The sequence below is a fragment of the Pleurodeles waltl genome, chromosome 9 (assembly GCF_031143425.1).
Source record: "Pleurodeles waltl isolate 20211129_DDA chromosome 9, aPleWal1.hap1.20221129, whole genome shotgun sequence".
Lineage (NCBI taxonomy): Eukaryota > Metazoa > Chordata > Amphibia > Caudata > Salamandridae > Pleurodeles > Pleurodeles waltl.
In genome coordinates this window covers 578,324,683-578,342,606 of record NC_090448.1, presented here as the reverse complement: position 1 = coordinate 578,342,606, position 17,924 = coordinate 578,324,683, and the positions used below count along the sequence as shown (strand labels likewise).

The following is a 17,924-nucleotide window of genomic DNA, read 5'->3' as shown; positions in this document are numbered from 1 at the left end:
ACTGCATCAATTTCTGCACAGGGATTTCCTTCTCTTCGGTGAAGTCTTTGTGGCCCTGAGACTTCAGAATAGGAGGCAAGCTCAATCCAAGCCCTTGGAGAGTACTTGTGGGGAAGGCAGAGTCCTTCCAGTAGAGTAAGAGGCCAGCAGGCAGCAGGGCAGAAGGCCCTCTCAGCAAAGCAGTCCAGATGAGTCCTTTGGGCAGCTAGGCAGTCCCTCTGACAGAGTCTATTGCAGGGCCAGACATGTCTGATTTGGTGGGGTGAGAGACCCAAACTATATAGCCACAAATGCTTTTGAAGTGGGGGAAACTTCGAAGAGTGGTTCTAAAGTGCATGTTGCCCTTTCAGCCCTGCCCTTTCTGCCAGAATCCCTGTGGGGGATTATCAGTCCTTTGTGTGAGAACAGGCCACTGGCCTTTGAAGTGTAAGAGGGAGCCCCTCCATCGTTCCTCCCCAAGGAAACCTACCTATATGCAGATGAATGCAGATGCAGCTGAGTGTCCTGTGTTTATGGCTGTCTGGATGGAATGAACAAGGGGAGCTGTCAACCAGCACAGCCCAGACATGGATTGGAGACAGGCTGTAAGGCACAGAAGGCAGTAACTGCAGATAAATGGCCACTTTCTAAAAGAGGCATTTCTAAAATAGTAATATTAAATCCAAGTTCACCTGTAAGTAGGACTTTCTATACCCATTCTGACCATGCTAAACATGACAGGGCTACTCCTTTCAGATCAGAATCTACCACTTAAAAGTATATAAGGGCATTTCTACTGCTGGCCTACGAGAGGAGCAGGCCTCACAGTAGTGGAAAACAAATTTGTGAGTTTTTCACTACCAGACATGTAAAACACATACGTATATGTACTGCCTTTGCCTTATATAGCACCCTGCCCTATGGGTTACCTAGGACCTATCTTAGGGGTGACATATATGTAGAAAAAGGGAGGTTTGACAAGTAGTTTTGATTGCCAAGCCAAAGTGGCAGTGAAACTGCGCACACAGGCTCTGCAAGTGGCAGGCCTGAGACATGGTAAAGGGGCTACTTATGTGGGTGGCACAATCAGTGCTGCAGGCACACCAGTAGCATTTAATATACAGAACCTGGGCACTTCTAGTGCACTGTACTAGGAACTTACAAGTAAACTAAATATACCAATTAGGTACGAGCTAATGTTATTATGTTTAAGGGAGAGAGAGCACAAGCATTTTAGGACTGGTCAGCAGTGGTGAAGTGTGCAAAGTCCTAAAACCAGCAAAAACAGGGTCAGAAAAATGGAGGGAGGCAGGGAAAAAGTTGGGGGACGACCCCCCTAAGGCTGTCAGGTCTAATATGTGCCCCCCAGATGAAAATGGGGACAACTGCCCAACTCCTTGGGATCTCTTATTGCTAAGGACGAATAATCCGGAGAGACCATCAGCATTGGCCTGGTCAGTCCCCAGGCGATGCTGCACCATAAAGTCCATTCTCTGTAGGAAGATGGCCCACCTCAAAAGTTTAGAATTTTCACCCCTCACCTGCATAAGCCATCTGAGGGGCCTCTGGCCTGTCTGAACCCTGAAGTGAGTCCTGAACAGGTATGCTTTCAGCTTCTTCAGAGCCCAGACCACAGCAAATACACTCCACTTCTGGTCCTGTGGAAGTAACCTTTAGCTAATGAAGGCTACTGGCTGGTCTAGGCATTCCTCATTCAGCTGTGCTTAGACTGCCCATATGCCATGCTCTGAAGCATCCATCTCCACTATGAATTCCTTGGAGTAATCAGCGGTCCTGAGCACATGTGCTGTATACATGGATTTATGAGGGAATCAAAGGCTTTCTGACAAGCCTCTGTCCAGTTCACCAACGTGGGCTGCTTCTTAGACATCAGCTCAGTTAAGGAGGCAACAATGATGCTGTATCCCTTGACAAATCTTCTGTAGTAGCCAGTGAAGCCTAGAAAGGATCTCACTTCAGTTTGGGTTTTAGGTGGTTGCCAAGCCATGATTGTTTCATGATTGTTTCAAGGGGCTGCACCTTGCCGCCACCTACTAGGTGTCCCAAATACACTATGGAACCCTGCCCAATCTGCCACTTACTGGCCTTGATTGTCAGTCCTGCCTGTTGCAGGACCTGGTGCACCTCTTGGAGGTTAAGCAGGTGTTCTTCCCAGCTATCACTGTAGAAGGCAATGTCATCAAAGTAGGTGGCACAGAACACTTCTTTACCAGCCAGGACCCTGTTAACTAACCGTTGGAAGGTAGCAGGGGCATTCCTCAAGCTAAAGGGCATTACCTGGAACTGATAATGTCCCTCTGAGGTTGAGAATGCTGACCTCTTTTGGCCCCTCAGTCAAAGTGATCTGCCAGTACCCTGATGTCAAATCAACAGGACTGAGGAATTTGGCAGCACCTAGCCTGTCAATGAGCTCATCAGCTCTAGGGATGGGGTTTCCGTCAGTCTTGGTGATGGAATTGAGGCCTCAGTAGTCCACACAGAACCGGAGTTCTGGTTTGGCACCTCGTGGGGCAGCCTTTGGTACCAATACCACTGGGCTGGACCAGGGACTGTTAGAGGTGTTTCAATCACCCCTAAAGCTAGTATCTTGACACCTTCCTCCATGATGCTGGCCTTCATCCTGTCTGACAACCTATAAATAGTTTTCTTTACAGGGGGACTGTCTCCTGTATCAATGTCATAGACGCACGGATGTGTGAGTCCTGGAGCGAGGTAAAACAGGGAGGAAAACTGTCCCAGTAACTGGTAACAGTCACCTCATTGTTCTAGGGTCAGGGAGTCGGAGGGATTGACACCCACCACTGACCTATCGCTTTCCTGTGCAGAGAGGTCAGGGAGCGGTTCACTCTCCTCCTTCACACCCTCATCTGTCTCAAGGAGCATGGTCACTTCGGACCTTTCAAAGTGAGGCTTGAGTCTCTTTACATGGAGCACCCTTTGGGTGCTTCTAGGGGTCTGGAGGTCCACTAAGTCCACTAAGTAAGTGGCCTCCCCCTTATGTTCTTTGTTAGGGGCCAGTTCAGCTGTCCTGGAGAGTTCTGGGCTCTATTGGCTCCATGACCCATACTTTTTCACTAGGTTGAAACTCCACCAGAGTGGCCTTCTGGTCATACCAGCGATTCATTACCCTTGACTTGCCTCAAGGTTGCTTTTGCCCTTTTTCCAGAAGCAGTGCATCTGGGTGTGGAGGGGCAGCATGTGGTTGACCACATCCTGGTGGGGGAGGGGGGGGTCCTGGGAGCTTTCCCCCACCCCTCCTTCCTTGAAAATGCTGAGAGGTCCCCTAACAGGGGGGCCAGGGTGGAGTTCAATGGAGCTGAACCCTACTCCTCTCTGTGGCACCTCCTAGTAGGCAAAGAGAAGGCATGGCAAGAGGACATCCCACTTATGCCTCATGGCCTCAGGTATGCCTGCAATCATGCCCTTCAAGGTCTTGTTGAATCTCTCTGCTAGACCATTGGATTGACGGTGTGTTGCTTACACCACAAGCATTCCACATGGAGTGCATGTATGCAGACATAAGGTTAGAGCTTCTGTCAGACACTTTCCCTTTTGGGAACCCCACACAGGTAAAGATCCCCATCAATGTTTTGGTCACCATATGTGCAGTCACCTTCCTCAGAGGGATTGCCTCTGGGTAGCGTGTGGCATGGCCCACCAAGCCCAGGATGAACCTCTTGCCTAGAGCTGCCTTTCAAAGGGGGTACCAACAACAGGAAGTGGGATGAGGGAAGCTTTCAACTTTTTCACTGATTTCCCACTGGCCTGGCAGGTGGGACCAGACATACAGAATGTACTGAGGCTGTCTTAATTCTGGGCTAATAGAAGTGGGCGACAGGACTGGCAAAAGTCTTGTCTTGTCCTAAATGTCCTGTCAGGGGTATGTCATGTACCAAACTGAGTATGAAGGCCTGGTAACACTGGGAGACCACCAGTACACATGCTGCTCCAGTATCTGGAGCATTAGGCTCGCTATCTAGGAGATCATTCTCCCAGTAAATCAGGTGATCCCCAGAGGCTTCACCTGCTGCATGGGCTGAGGCCTGTCGCCTCAAGCCCTCAAGAGTGTGACACTCTTTCTGTGTTTTGCAGAATTCCTCCCTGGTGGGCCCATACTCAACGTCCCAGCCAGCAAGCTCAGGTAGGTCAGCTATAGCGGCAATGCCCTCCACGGTCAGCTCAGGGGCCTTCTCCTTCTCAAGGACCCCGTCAACCTACACAGTGGGAACTTCTGTGACTGGTTTACCACACCCCTTGCTCCCTCCTTGGCAGCTGTCTGGGCCATTCTGTCAGGCTCCAGACACCCTTGACTCCCTTCCTGGGTAGTCATGGATCATGTGGTTATCTAGACCCACTCAGGCATTCCCATCATCTCCAAATGAAACCTGAGCACTACCTCCTGCCAGTTAGTGTGCTCCACCGCCAGGTAGTGTGCTCCAGGTCATTGCCTAACAGACAATCTACAGACATGGCAGGGCTCACAGCTACTTTCAGAATACCAGAGACCTCCCACTCAGAGGGAACTAGAGCCGCCGGTAGATGGCTCTCAAGATTGTCAGTGGCTATGACTTGGTGGAATGTGTTCAGTAGGACCTGCTCTGCTGATACCAGCTGACACTTGACAGTTTTCATGCTGGCTCCTGTGTCATGCAGAGCCTCCACCTGTTGCCCATTAATGGTGACTTAATGCCTATACTTAGAAGTATTGGCAGGCATGTGGGCTTTTGGCACCATATCTGCATTCCACAGGGACACTATGGTTACCTCTATCTGCTCCCCAAAACTATCTGGGATTATCTCCTCCCCGAGTGCTGCACCAGCCAAACCAGATGTTTGCCTACCAGTGGGGGGATGTGCCCTCTCTGGACATTTAGAGTCACCCTTTAGAGTGACCATACATGGAGCACTCTGTACATTAAGGTACAAATCTCCCTGTCTTGGGATCATAGAACCCTTTCTTCTTAGGATCAGACTGGGACTGGTTACTACAACTCCCTTAGGAGTTATTTTAGGGGCCTTTAGAAAATTCCTTATTTTTACATTTTTCTCCCCCCTCTTTCTTCTGTTGGTAACTCTGACCACCTTTGTGGGTGTCCCCACCAGATACCATTTTGGGCACTCTGGTGTTAGCCCAGAGGTCTGCCTCCTCAGCAACCTTCCGGGATCAGTCAATTTACTGTCAACTAGGTTCTGGCACAACTCTGTAAAAAGAATACTGAGCATGTGCTCTCTCAGGATTAAATTGTAGAGCCCAACATAATCACTGATTTTGCTGCCCCACACCCAGCCATTAAGTGCCTTACTGGAGAAATCAATTAAATCTACCCAGGATTGGTTGGGGAGCTTGTTACTGTCCCTGAATCTTTGGCGATACTTCTCAGGAGTCAGCCCAAATTTGGCAATCAAAATGGCATTCATGGGAGTGTTCTTGGTCTCGTCCCCAACCTCTAATGTCAGAAGTGTTTCCCTCCCAAGTGTTGGCATGTTTTTCCACAGACCTTCCCCCCACTGCTCTTCAGGGACCACATGACCTCAGTGCAACTTCATAACAAGAAAAACACTTATCAATGTCATCTCCCACCACATAACTTGGCACCCAGTCCTTGGTTATACAAACCTTCTTGTCTCCAGAAGGTCCTGCATGTATGCTGCCACCATCACTACTGGATTCAGACTACCTAGCCTTGAGCTCCAGCTCTCTCAGACTCAGTTCATAAGCCAATAGAAGTTTCTTTTTAGCTAAGGCCCTTTCAGCCACAGCTTTCCTCTCCTCTGTCTCCATTTTTGATTTTGCCAACTGCAGGCTGAATTCTCTCTCCTCTCTCCTTTTCTCTGCAGTCAGACCATATCTTGAGACTCTGCATTCTGGTCTCACAGGAGGCACAAATGTATCATCCCCAACTGCTGTTGACAGTTCTTCCGAAGAGTCCTTCTCATGTTCCCCCAACTCATCATTCTCTTTGGTGCAGGACTCTGCTCAGGCCCTCAACGACTGTTGAAAAATTCCCCTTCTTGGAGGCTCCACAGGCAGGTATCCTATATCTTTGCAAAGCCCTTCAGCTGGGAGACTGTGTAATCCTCCAGTTTAGCCCGGTCAAACTCCTCAGCTCCACTTCTGGACCCAGCCAGAGACATGATGGATGAAAAATTTCAAGCAGGGAAAACTTGCAGAATTTTTTTTAAATGGTCTTTAACTGTGGGTAGGTAGTGTCCACATAGCTTTTGTATGGCACTGCACGAATAAAAGTTCTATCCTACTGCTGATCACCAATATTAGAAATTGGGTCTCTAGTTGTCAGAGGTACACACCTTTGTCCAAGTAGGGACCACAATCCAAGTCAGGGTGTGTCACAACACAATCCAAATTATCCTGTGCTCAACCTCTGGTAGCTTGGCACAAAGTAGGCTTAACTTAGAAGGTATTTGTAAAGTATTTGTGCAATAACTCATATAGTAACACAGTGAAAACACAACAAAACGTACTCCACAGCAGCTTAGGAAAATAGATAATATTTATCTGAATAAAATATGACCAAAATGACAAAAATCCAATATGCACAAAGCAAGATATCACTTTTTAAAGGTTTAAATGAGTCTCAATCCTAAGAATCAGTAGTAGTATTCTTTCAACACACAGTGCTGGGATGCATAAAAAAATAACAATGCACGGCGGCCACAGTGGCGGAGATGGGTTGAAAAATAAGGTGCTGTGTCAGATTTTCTGGCTCTGCACAGACAATGCGTTGTTTCTTTCCACTCTGCAAGGTAATGCGTCAATTTCTAGGAGGGCACCCCTGGTTTCTCACTGTGATGTGGGGATATTTTGATGTCCAGGGACAATGAGTTGAAAATCCTTGATGCGCTGGAAAGAAGGAACAGGTGCTGCGTCGATATGGTAAGCGATGCAGTGATTTTTGAGCTGTGAGGCAGGCGCTGCATAGATTTCTTGTGGGGAAGACAGAGTCCTTCCAGCAGAGTCAGGGGTCAGCAGGCAGCAGGGCAACAAGCAGGGTAGCAGTCCTTCTCAGCAGAGCAGTCCAGATGAGTCCTTTGGTCAGCCAGGCAGTCCCTCTGACAGAGTCCAGTTGCAGGTCCAGAAGCATCTAATTTGGTGGGGTCAGAGACCCAATATATATAGCCAAAAATGCCTTTGAAGTGGGGGAAACCTTAAAGAGTGGTTTTGAAGTGCGCACGTTCCCTTTCAACCCAGCCATGCCTGCCAGGATCCCATTGTGGGGTTATCAGTCCTTTGCATGAGGGCAGGCCACTGGCCTTTGAAATGTAAAAGAGAGCCTCTCCACCATTTCTGCCCAGGGAAACCTATCTGTATACAAATGAATGCAGATGTAGCTGAGTGTCCTGTGTTTATGGCTATTGCACAAGGGGAGCAGTCAACCAGAACAGCTCATACGTGGACTGGAGACAACCTGTAAGACACAGATGGCAGCAAGGACAGAGAAATGCCCACTTTCTTAAAGCAGCATTTCTAAAAAAGTATTATTTAATCCAACTTCACCAGTATGTAGGACTTTCTATTACCATTCTGGCCATTCTAAACATGGCAGAGCTACTCCTTTCAGATCAGAATTTATCGCTTAAAAGTACAAGGGCAGTTCTAATGCTGGCCTATGAGAGGCGCAGGCCTCACAGTAGTAGCAATTGAATTTGAATTTTGCATGTCCACTTCCAGGACATGTAAAACACATAAGCACATGTCCTGCCTTTGACTTAAATAGCACCGTGCCCTCGGGTTACCTAGGGCCTACCTTAGGGGCAACTGACTTATATGTAGAAAAAAGGGTAGGTAAAAGCTTGGCAAGTAATTTTAAACGTCAAGTCGAAGTGGGAGTGAAACTGCACAAACAGCCTTTCAAATGGCAGGCCTGAGACATGGTTAGGGGGCTATTTATGTGGGAGGTACAATCTGTGCTGCAGGCCCACTAGCGGAATTTAAGTTACAGGCCCTGGGCACTTCTAGTGCACTGTATTAGGGATTTACAAGCAAATGTAATATGCCAATTGGGTAGGAGCCAATGTTACCATGTTTAGGGGAGAGAGCACAAGCACTTTAGTACTGGTCAGCAGTGTGCAGAGTCCTAAAACCAGCAAAAACAGGGTCAGAAAAATGGAGGGAGACAGGCAAAAATTTTGGGGATGACCACCCTAAGTCTGTCAGGTCTAATATAGTTCAACTGCTTTATGTTATGGCTGTAGACCCTATTATCAAAGGACTGTGGACCTTTAGTTGGAACACTTAGTATAGAAGAATAAAGGGCCCTATTAACCAGCACTAAGTCACATTCTGTGCCTCAGTGTGGCAAACCGAGGGTAGTGTGAATGGCTATTTATTGCACATGGTGCTTTTTATGGAACTGGCATTCATTTTACTGAACCAAAAAATGTCCAATTCTTCTACAAACATCCTTCTAGATTCAGACATACACATTTGTGGAACTTTGTTTTTGAACAGCAGTAAGTTAAAGGCATTCCCAAACACCTACTCCATATAATACAAATGGGGCAAATCTACGTATTCTGCAATTGTCCTGGCGCTGTGAGATAGAACCTGTTCTACAGCTGTTCTTGTGACATTTTTAGAGGTGCTTCAAAGCGATATTTGAATGTGCCATGTTAGTTCTCTTGGAGATTTACATACACCTCAAACCCAGCTAGGGAGCAATAGAGCACTACCCATAATAGCGGGGGAAGCACAACCATGAATGGTGATCATTGCATATGCTGTTTATACACCTCGGGTTAACAGTTTAAAAGAGTGTACTGTGTGTTAGTGTACTATGACATTGTTGGCTCTTTTGCTAATTGATGAGGATTTTATATAACTGCTCTCTGCCTGGTCGGCCTTGGACACAAAATAGGCACCAAAATAAAAGTGACCTTAAATAGCTAATGTGATACCTAAAAAAGTGACCCACGTCTGCAAATTGGTCTGTTTTAAACCTGTAAAGACAGATGGCCTAATTTACAATGTTTTTACAATGTTCTGACACAGGGCAGTGACGAAAGCCTTCTTGCTGCGCTGCCCTGCTTCAAAACAAAAGAGGAGTAATATGTTGTAGCTAAAAGATAAGTTGCATTCCTGTCCTTTTTCCCTGTGCCGGCATGAAAATTACTGCCATGCGCCAACGCAGGCACCCTTGTATCATGGTGCAAAGGTGCCTACGTTGGGGGATGATTGTTTTTGTGCAGGAAGACACATCCTCCTGCACAGAAAAAATAACGATAGGCTTTTTCCCCTTTCTATCACCCCCATTATGGGTTTGGTGATCCGTGGACGCGCAGTGGCGCGGTGGTTGATGGACCGTCACACTCCTGGCAGTCCGACTGCCTGATTACAAACCTGGCAATCGGACTGTCAGGGACCGTCGCCACCGCCAGGATCATGAATCCCGATGTGAGTGGTGGCGGTCACAGTCATGGTCAGCGACTGTGGCGCTGAGTTTAGCGCCACCGTGCTGATCACGAGTCGTTCTCTCCGCCAGCCTTTTTATGGCGGTTTCCCCAATGGCATGGGCAGTGCAGTGGCACATCTGCCAGCACCCTTGGAATCCGCATTGTGTGCTGTGTAGACAGCACACATTCGGAGTGTGCTGTTGTGCCACAGCATTGGCCTCAACTCCCTTAAGGGAGCCAAGGCCTATGCCGTGGCACTGTTTCCAACTGTCTGACCAGCGGAACCTTGGTAATACGATGTTACTGCCGGTCTGCCCAGTGGAAACATAGTAATATGAATGGTGGGGAGGCCGCCAGTAGGTTGGCATTCTCCTTCTGGTGGCTTTGGCGTCAGATCATTCCGATCGTCAAAGTCATAATTAGGCCCTCTGTGTGCAGCAAAATGCATCACACATAGAAAGAGGGAAAACAGAGAAAAATAAAGATATTTCTCCCCGTTGTGTCACCCTTATACCAACCCTGGGGTGGCGTAGGCTTTTGACACATTGCCAGGTTTACAAAATGAGTCAAAATCCATGGATGTTGCATGGGAACACCCATGCAACACCCATGGAACGCCTCCCTTGCACAAAGTAAGGCAGTGAATGCAGTGACCTGCGCTGCGTTGCCTTACTCCACATCTATAATTCCGTGAAAAGTCATGCAAAGAGACTTTGTGTTTCCTTGAAGACATGGGTCTGGAGCCAGTACCGCCAGTGTGGCACAAAAAGTGACGCACCGGCGGTACAGGCCTCTTATAAATAAGCCCAACACTATATAAGAGGTTTGCAAGGTACTGGAGATTATACGCATTTGTGCCTGCTGCATACAATTTTTGTGGTCATACGAAGGAAATCAACAGTAAAAACTGGCCCACCAGATTATTATATAGGCCCACCAACAACCAGAAAAACAGACTATACACTAACCTGTCAGACCAGCCCTTTGGGCACTGCCATATTGCCACGTTGGCTCTCCCAGTCTTCCCAAGCTTTGACTTTCATTTTTCTCCACATAACTAGCAGCAATTTACAGGAAAATTTGTCTTTATTGTCTATTCATGTACAACAACAAGATCTGAAATACAAAAATTGCCACTTCTCCCACAGATCGGCATTTCTTATATAGGTGTCAAAAGACTCTCATGTGGGTGAGCTTTCTCTTGCCTTGCTTAAATTTTTCTTGAAATAATCTTTGTTTATAGTCATGAACCTCTAAATTTGATATGACCAACATTTTTCAGCAGAACATAACATAACACAAAACAACATAACAATAAAAAACATAACAATCACATAAGATAGCAATAACAATGAATAAAATAACATAGCATAACATAACACAACATAACTTTACATAAGATAACATAATGGGATATAAAATAATATAAAATAGCAATAACATTGATAAAATAACAATAGCATAGCACAACAATAATATAACAATAACAAGATATAATATAACAAAAAATACCATAACATACCAATACCATAACAGAGCAATAACATAAGGTGAAACAACATAACATAACATAACAATAACATATTATAAAACAACATGACATAACACTAACAGAATGCTAACACAACATAACAATAACATAACATAACACTAACAGAATGCTAACACAACATAACAAAAACAGAACATAACAATAACATGATGTTAAAAAACTGGTATCTGATATAAAAAATACTCCCAGCCTCTAAAAAAAAAACAACATTTCCAAGGCACAGCAAAAATTGAAGTGGCCTATTCTTAAAGTCATTTTCGCATAGGTAAAGTAGTACTCTTGCTATTGTATAGAGGGTGATTCACAAAAGCATTTAAAGAAAGTAATACTGCAAGATATTTCTTTGTGAATTACCCCTGAAACACCTAAAATGGAAACATTTAGGGAGGATTTACATACAGATAGATCTAACAGAAAGGAATGCACACGCTTTGCACTTTGATTAATAGGGAGTTGTACGTTTCAGGGGCGATTCACAATGGCATGTAAGAGTATGTAAAAAAGGTCCCCCTGTAGTACTGCTTCGCATACATAAAAGCTGTTGTACATTAACTCCTATAAATTCAGCACTGACCTCAAATGTCTTCTGAAGTCCAGAGACGAATGTACACACAACAGTAATCGAGAAGAGATAGATAAAAAAGCCAAACGTCTTCAGTGGAGGGATTTAAAAATAATCCATCTGGTTTTAACAACAGTTGTTTGTGCTACTGGAAGCCAGTGTAGCTTTCTCGTAAGTGGGTGACATGGCACTGTCTAGGCTGTTGGAAAACCAGCCTGGCTGCCTGGTTCTGTGCTAACTGTAGTTTGCAATTTAGGCATATTGGGAGGACCAGTTAGAGAGAGTTTGAATAGTCTATCCGAGAGATGACTAAGGTGGTGACGGCTTCAAAAGTGAAGTTCTTTCTGATTTTCCTAATTCTATAGAGATGCAGGAAACAGGAGGAGGTTACTGTTCCTATTTGGGGTTTTATAAATAGATCCTCATCAATGAAGACCTCAAGGCTTTGTACTGATTTCTAATGGGACCTGAAGGAAGGATTCCACAAACTGTACTTGTTGTAAGTGAAAACAGTTTAGTTTTAACTAGTTGCTGTTCATTTAGTCACAGGTGTACAGCATTGTGTTTTGCAAAGCTTCATTTGATTCAATGCAGTTATCAATGGTTAAAAAGTAACTTCATGTCATCATTGTAGTTATAGATTCCGACATTGTCTTTTTAGGGAGTGTTTTGGGGGCGGATGCACAGGTTCAACAAATGAGGAGATAGGGAGGCTCCCTGGGGAACTACAGAGTTCAGCTGAACCTGATGAACTGAAAGGAGACAACCAGACCGAATAGGAGCAGCCATTGGGGAATGGATCTGATCCAGTTGAGTGCTGTGCCCTGCAGGCTCTGACACGGTTCACCAGGAGATCATAGTCAGCCATGACGAAGGCCGCCGATAGGACCAGCAGGACCAGCACCTGAATAATGCCTCTTGTAAATCATCCACTACAGAAAGGATGATTAGTTCTGTAGAATTGGCCTACCTGAAACCTACCTGGTGATGGGCAAGGAAGTTGGATTCCTCTAGGAAGGAACAGAGATGTTGAACAACGTATGCCTGTAGGACCTTTGCTACTTAAGGGTGTAAAGTGTTGGGGTAGTAGTTTTTCAGGACCAGTGGGTCTTCTCCAGATTTATATTGGAGCAGGACCACTATAACCTCCTTGAAAGGGCTGGGGATTCTGTCTTGGCTGAGGGACAAGTTACGGGAGAAAATAGCTAGGTCTGGGTGAATAGAAAAAACTGTTTTAGAACTTGCGGGGACAGGTGTTGTTAGGTGATCCCGACTTAACTTTGGTTAGCAGGTCCACAAGGCAATCCTTACTGATAGCAGGAAAAACAGAGAATGTGATGGGGTTTCTGTCTTTTAATGAAGTTGTATTGAGGAGTGAAAAAGGAAGAATACTATAGTTTATCACTTTAATCTTGTTGATGTAAAAGGAGTTAAGGGTGCCACATGGGTTTTGATTGGGTAAGATTGGTAGGGTCACTCTGTCAGGGTTAGAGAGTTCTGAGACAATTCCGAAGATCTCTTTTGTTTTGTTTACAGAGCTTAAGATTTTATTCAAGAAGAAAGTCGATTTAGCTTGCATTGTTGATTTTTTATATGCTTTAATTGGATTATAGGCCTTCTTTTTGTCAGGCGAATAATCTTTCTGCCATTTGCGTTCTGCATGGCGAAGTTCAAATTTGGTTGATTGTAGATCTTCTGAGAACCATTTAGACGCACCATGGCATTTAGCTTGTTTGACTTTAAAGAGCTGAGCATGCATATTGCTGGCATTTGTTAGTCAGTCAGAGACTGCTTCCTCATATTTGTCTAAGCTCTCATTTGGCTTAGGTAAAGAGAGTGCCAGTGAATCGCAGATGGCATTGTGGTCTACTCTGGTCTAGTTCCTGGAGAAAATTCCAGGGTATGGAGAGGGTTTAAAAGAAGTCAGGCAAATTAGGGAGAATTTCATTAAGTGGTGATCTGACCATTCACAGGGTAAAACAGTGAGATTAAATATGGATAAGTTGGTAGATCAGATCTGGTCTAGTGTGTGACCTATAATATGTGTGGGTGCGAACACGTGTTGTTTAAAATGTAAGCTGCTCAATAGCTCAGTTAAATCTGTGGATGACTGCTCACCAGTTTTCTAATTTGCCCAATAGTTGATGTTGCCAATTAGCAATATTTTTGCATGGTCCATAACAAGTGGTGAAATTGAGTCTGCTAGGAGATGAGGAAAGTGTTGCATGTGGGCCAGGGGTCTGTAAAGGAGGGCACATATCAAGGAGGAGGTAGGAGAGTCAAGTTTGATCAGGAGACTATCAACAACTGGAATATTAATTGGAGTTAGTCTAGAGAAAATAAGATAATTCTTGATTATTGCTGCTACTCCTTCTCCTTTTTTGCTTATTGGCCTGTTTGTTTGAAGTAGAGTGTATCCTTCTGGAAAGGCACTAGAATATCTGGTGTGAATTAATCAGTAAGCGATAGCTACATGGGAGGAGTGTGGGACATGACCCTGTAGTCACACATTCTTCATGGATAATATGTCTCCTGTAATCCTACTTGGTCCACGTTTGCACCTCCCTTTCGGAAACGAAAACAAAACAAGGGCAACATTGTCCTAAAAAGCATGCTATACATGTTGCATGGTGTTTGTCTTTACCTGACTGAATATGTTGGATCTGAAATACTTTTTCAAGGGATAAGTATTTTTTATAGTCCTGATGAAAGCCCTGAATCACTAGGCCTATTAGAATAGGGGCTGAAACATGTTAAGTAACATAGAGAGGGTGTAGAATCATTATCTCCATAAACACCCCTTATATTATTAAATACTGCTAATAAAAGGGATACCTTTGGTGTTTCAATGTATTCAATGTATTTTTACTATAGGACCCCAGCAGGAAAGATTATCCAAACTGCTCCTTGGAATATGGTTGAGCCCATCTTGGTTTTTAGGGACCAGGATGAGACCCAAGCATGACACCAATAAGATGTGTGAGTATACCTAACAATACTAAGTGATGTCCTGACTATGGTTATACTCCAGCCAAGCCCAAGATTTACAAAATTAAAAATGCATTTAAAAAAAATGTCATTTGCATTAAACATTGCAGACAGCTATGGAAGGCAATTTGTAACAATAATAAAAACCTGTTAAAAAATAAAGGAATACAATTATTACAAATAATGGTTACAAGGCTTTAGAAATTCGAGACGCCTATAGAAATTACATTGTAAAATAAAGCTGGACATACATAGAAAATTACAACTATGTAACTTGTTAGTGAAATAACACTATTCCACACACAGTGAAGACACGTCATAACACAGTGCAAGTCCCAAACACTCTCCCCCACAACGTCATGCAACACAATTGGAAGAAACGATTATTAGATGCATATTAGTTTCCGCATGTGAGGCAGGCTTCCCTATTCTTTTTGACTCATAGCTTTACAAAGCATTTATTATTAGCATTAAATATAGTGATAGTTTGAGTTTTATGTGTCCCGATCACCACATGCAAGGGGATGTGGAGTGGGGACATGTTTTCCTCATCTTAGGCATAAGTCCCCACTGCATCTTCTGAATAGCTTCTCGCAAAACTTTGCGCCCAAATGTAGACTTGGGCCCACATTTTCCAGGTGTTTGGGCTTTACCATGTCTAATTCTCAGATGCTTAACCACTGTATAAGGACGTTGGAAAAAGACCTAAAGATTTGGCATAAGTCTTAATGACTTTGTTCTATGACACAGTGAAATAGAGGTTCAATTTTTACTGAACTTAAGCTTCAGTATGACTGAGAAGGGACATGAAGTATGTGTGGAATCATGAATAAAAAGCTCGAAGCATCTGGCACATTACCTTTCTGGATTTGTCTATGTCGCTTTTGACATAGCCATTGTGGGTAACGGATCTGACGAATAGGTGAGTGTGCACGACTGTGAATAATAAGAGAGTAGTGGCCTTGATCAACAGCCACGTGCTAGAAAAGGTAGAGTACCGAAACTTCAAGGGGGTTTGCCAAACCAACATGTGTTGTATATCTTGGGGCTTGGGGAAAACTTCCTAGAAGGGCTCTTTTATTCAAGTGGACAAAGTTCCAGAGGTTGGGTGTAGGAAAGTATCATCTTTCTTGGCATGTTACCCCCAATTTCTGTCTGTGTCTGTTTGTCAGTGTGTTTTGCCTGTCTCATTGGGATCCTGCTAGCCAGGACCCCAGTGCTCATAGTTTGTGGCCTATATGTGTTGTCAGTATTCTTGACTGTGTCACTGAAGTTCTGCTAACTAGAACTCTAGTGCTTATGCCCTCTCTACTTAACAAAGTTGTCACTACAGTTTAGTGACTCCATATTCCAATTCTGATTGACAAACTTGACCCCCCTTATAAGTCCCTAGTATATGGTACCTAGGTAAACAGGGCATTGGGTTCCAGGGGATCCTTATGGGCTGCAGCATTTATTTTGCCACCCATAAGGAGCTCCTAAAAACCTTTCATCAGGACTGCCACTGTAGCCTGAGTGAAATAGTGCACACATATTTCACCGCCATTTTCACTGCACTAAGTAACTTATAAGTCACCTATATGTCTAACCTTCATTTACTGAAGGTTAGATGCAAAGTTACTGTGTGTGAGGGCACCCTTGCACTAGCTAGGTTGCCCCCACATTGTCCACACATTGTCCAGGGCCAATGCCCCGGACTTCGTGAGTGCGGGGGCACCATTATAAGCGTGCACTACATATATGTGACTACATATATGTAGCTTCACAATGGTAACTCCGAATATGGCCTTGTGAGGTGTTTAAGATCATGGAATTGACCTCCCAAGCCAAAGCTGGTATTGACGGGCAATCCCATGCACCCTGGGGGCTCCACCATGGACCCCCAGTACTGCCAAACCAGCTCTCTGAGGTTTCCACTGCAGCCCCAGCTGCTGCCACCTCACAGACAGGTTTCTGCCCTCCTAGGGATTGAGCCGCTCAATCCCAGGAAGGCAGAACAATACGTTTCCTTTAGGAGAGGGGTGTAACGCCCTCTCCCATTGGAAATAGGTGTTACAGGCATGGGGGGTATCCTCCCAGAGCCTCTGGACATGCTTTGAAGGGCACAAACGGTGCCCTCCTTGCATAATCAGTCTACACTGGTTCAGGGACCCCCAGTCCCTGCTCTGGCACGAAACTGGACAAAGGAAAGGGGAGTGACCACTCCCCTGTCCATCACCACCCCAGTGGTGGTGTCCAGAGCTCCTCCAGAGCGTCCCTGGTGTTAGCCATCCTGGATTCCAAGGTGTGGGGACCCTCTGGAGACCTCTGAGTGGCCAGTGCCAGCAGATTACGTCAGAGACCCCTCCTGATATGTGCATACCTGGGTAGGCAGGCAATCCCCCTCTCAGGGCTATTTAGGGTCTCTCCTCTGGGTGTTTCCTCGATTTGGTTTGCAAGATTCCTCCAGGGCTCCTAAGGACTGCATCCTCTGCTTCAGCTTCTGACCGTCGGATCAACCACAGACTGCTCCAGGAACCCCTGTAACTGCAACAAAGTATCCAGGACGACTCCTGTGACCAGCAACTTCAGCTCCAGCCAGCATTTGCAACAGTTTCCAAAGTGTGAATGCTCTGAGGACTGCCTGTCTTCACCCTTCACCAGAAGAACTGAAGGAATCTCCAGTGGAGTGACGGAGTCACTTCCCTGCTTCTGCAGGCACCCTTCTGCAATGACTATTGGTACTCTGGGACTCCTCTCCTGACGACGACCATCCTCCCTGGAACACAGGTGGTGGACCAAAGTGACCCAGACTGTCCAAAGGTCCAGCTGTCCAAATTTGGTGGAGGTAAGAGCTTGCTTCTCTGTACTGCAACAGTAACCCTGTGCACCATGTCTTCTGCAGCTCCTTGGGCTTCTGTGCGCTTCTTCCAAAAGGTCTTTATGCACAGTGTAGCACAGGTCCCCAGCACTCCAACCTGCAATGCACAGCTCCCTGAGTTGTTCTCTGGCGGCGTGGGACCTTCCAGTGTAATGCTGCAATGACCACACTTTGCATCTTCTTTGTCCCCGTGTTCTGGGACTCCCATGAGTGCTGCCTGGTCTTCTGGGGGCTCTCTGAAGTGCTGAGAGCCCCCTCTGTCTCCTCAGTGCAAGTTGAGACCCCCAGGTCCCTCCTAGCTCCAGGCAGCTCCTTTGTGACGCAAACCGGCCACTTGCTTGAACCACGGCTTGTTGGTGGAATCCAGCGACGCAAACAGCCTGCATCCAACAACTCGATGTGGGACATCTCCTGCACCAAGAAGGAACCCGCAGCCATCTTTTTGTTCATTTCTGTACTTTTCTTCTGACCGGAGAATACACTTTTGCACCTTCTTTTAGGTTGGCAGGAGCTCCTGTCCTTCCTGGACTCTTCTTCAACTTCTGGACTTG

At 45.5% G+C, this 17,924-nt stretch overlaps 1 protein-coding gene across 3 annotated transcripts in view; it reads right to left on the bottom strand.

Moving 5' to 3' along the window:
- Positions 1–17,924, bottom strand: part of LOC138259684 (C5a anaphylatoxin chemotactic receptor 1-like) — a 51,162-nt gene that overhangs the window by 18,225 nt on the left and 15,013 nt on the right. The window contains exon 2 of one of the 3 annotated variants that reach the window (XM_069207569.1): positions 10,380–10,468. The exons of the other annotated variants lie outside the window; for them this stretch is intronic. The gene's annotated coding sequence lies outside the window, so the exon portion shown is untranslated. The remainder of the gene's footprint in view (positions 1–10,379; positions 10,469–17,924) is intronic. 3 annotated transcript variants of the gene reach the window in all.